The sequence below is a fragment of the Pinus tabuliformis genome, chromosome Q, assembly GCF_031772625.1.
Source record: "Pinus tabuliformis cultivar Carrire ecotype Pingquan chromosome Q, CPIR1, whole genome shotgun sequence".
NCBI classification, from domain to species: Eukaryota; Viridiplantae; Streptophyta; class Pinopsida; order Pinales; family Pinaceae; genus Pinus; species Pinus tabuliformis.
The window spans coordinates 282198258-282201138 of NC_142296.1; the positions used below are offsets into that span (position 1 = coordinate 282198258).

Consider the following 2881-nt stretch of genomic DNA (forward strand, 5'->3'; position numbering starts at 1 on the left):
CTATGGAATATGACTAAGTATGAGACCTAAATAGGAGAACTAACCCAACAGTGTTAAAAGGGTAAAGTTTGAAAAGTGGATTATGTTCCTTGACATTATAAGGAGTAGGATTTCAAATGTTAACATGGTTATTATCAAAATATATAACATGTTGGTATTTTAAAGCATTTAAAACTAATAAAGGTTTTTATGTCTATGGTCTTTATAAAATAAGGTCTATTAAGGATGAGTTGTAATATTAAAATAGGGAATGTGAAATCACATGTTATCTTTCCTATATAAAATATGATGGTCACATAGTGATTAAATATTAAATTTGGAATACGTTCTTCCAATCTGTCATTTGGTTTTTAATGATTAAGATATGGCATATCCTATCAACACATCGAAACCGTACGAGTAGTATGCACCTGAATCCCTCGATAGTAGCGTGAAAATATTTAGTATATGCATTAAAGTCAATTTATTTCAATTTGATTCATGAACATCTTCAACAATTTCATGCTAGATATGAAGATCTTGCATTTAGAAGTAGAATAAATCAACAAGTCCTTCCTTCACTCATTGATTTAATCGGCGAATTTTGATATTGGAGGACGATCGTTATAATGATGATATCGATCAAAGAAAAAAACAACCAATAGATTGATATTATGAAACACGACATCTTCCCAATCCTTAGCAGTGATATCTTTGACTGGAAGATGTGTTTCAATATCATCGTCCAAATTCATCTTATCCTCGATAGTCTACGTCATCATCATATTTCTTGTTCTTAGCCTTGATTTTATATAAAAAAAAAGTAGGAGAGCTAAAGCCCTAACCATCCTCTTCCTCTTCAGGCCAGTCAAGATCTTATTTATCCACATAAAGGGGATAATAAAAAAATTCACTATCAAACTGAACCCTTCTGTTTCAACTATGAATGTTAGAGGCTTTGGCTCTGTTCTCATTTCTCCTACCATTGCTACAAATCTATAAGGTTTGAATCCTTTGGGAAGTACTGAAACAAGCACTAGTTATCTATTGATTCCTTGGAGAACAAGGGTAGCAGTGATTACAAATATGTTTTGCGCAAGATTTGAAATTTGAAAAATGATAGAAATGGGGATTTTATTAGTTACGACAGAAAGACACCATAAAGCCCATATTTAGACCGGCATGAGACACACAGTGGAACATGAATGCAATATATATATGTATATCATAAATTGTGTCTCTGGGAGTGATTAGGGTAAAGCAGGAATAATCCTTTATACGATCAATTAAGCCGCAATGAAGGCTATCCTTAACACACACATGCCTTCCACAGAGGATGGAAATTCGCTAGACATGCAAACAAAAAAATTAGAAACCGAGACGGTTGGATAGGTTTCATTCCATTACCCTAATGGATTCAGTTAGGATTGAAGTTATCTGTGTTTTTGGAAACATCCTCCTCTAAGGATCCAAAAAGGTATGATCCCAAAAGCTGACTTCCTTTGTATGGATATAGAAACATTATCGCTAGACATGCTGGTTAAAGTAGTGAATAACAAAAACAAAAAACAAATTTTAAACGTATGGTTTCTATAAGATGGATATTGAATTTTTGAAATGGCCTAGATTAATGAGATAAGGTATTTTTTTTTATATTGTCACGGGCATAGAAGCTTCCCAACTTGGAAGCAGTGGATTTTAGGAGAAAAGTATCACCAGACTGCAAAGTTATAGAACTTCTAGTCATACTAACAATGGAATTCAGAAAACATAGTTATCATAAGCACTTGCTACTACTGGTTGCCTTAAAATCGTCATCGCAATGGAAAAGCACCAAATTGTGGTTTCCGTAATGAGAATGGTTGTTCCCTTTTGATTTACAAAATCGCTCCCATTGAGGAATCAAAATCCTTCGTGTTGGTAAAGGAAATTCAGAGTAAAATGGTATCCTCACTTTACTTTGTCAATGTAATATTTTAGGGATCAACAGATTCAGTTGAGAAAAGTGAAAAAGCACTTGCACAACCTTGATGATGAATGATCTTCATTCTGTCAGGTTGTAAGGACTATAAGTTTCTGCACAAGAAATGTTTCGAGTTGTTGGTTGCATTGACATGGTTTTAGAAATCCAGGTCAGCTGGACTGAATCGATGGCGTAAACAAAATTCACTGGGGTGTGGTGAGATCATGAGATCTAAACGGGTCTAGATTGGAATAACGAAAGTAAGGTCTCGGTTAATAAATGACAGCTCCACGTAAGGTAATACTCTTCTTCCGATATTCAAAGCTGATTAAACAAAGTCATTGTGAAATTGCGAAAAAAATATATTCTCCAAGAGCAATTTTTTTTTAAGATGCTTACAGGTCTCGACGAATATGAGTTCGGTGTTGCTATAAAAGCTTACCTTTTAATATTTCTTTCCTTGTTTAAGCTTTTGGAATTTAAAGGTTTCATGGAGTAACAACTTATTCTTACTAATCTGGGACAAATAATCCATTATGTCAACCACTAGCCCTTGAGGTTATAGACATGTCCACTAACCATGTTCCCTTGATTCACCAAAATCATTGCATGCATGGGAATGAATACCATCGTCAGCCATTTAGAGAGTGGAGATCTTTGACAGAATGTGCCGAGGTAAATGTCAATTGGGGGTGTTGTTCCAGAAGCTTTTCCTTGCAAAACCTTCACCAATATTTGGATCTAGAGGGATACACCTTCTCCATATACACCCTCAAGTTCCTGAAAAGGGAAAGCTAACATATAGACTATGCTCTAATCTCTATAAGTATTTTGGTTACAATAAATTTTTTCTACAGTAAGGTTTCAAACCGGGTAAAAAACATGGAAGATGAACAAAGGCATATATGTTCATGCTAGTTTCAAATATCACCATTTTGT

At 34.5% G+C, this 2881-nt stretch overlaps 1 pseudogene; it reads right to left on the minus strand.

Moving 5' to 3' along the window:
- Positions 1 to 569: 569 nt before the first annotated feature.
- Positions 570 to 1118, minus strand: LOC149219332 (uncharacterized; annotated as a pseudogene).
- Between the last annotated feature and the right edge of the window lie 1763 nt (positions 1119 to 2881).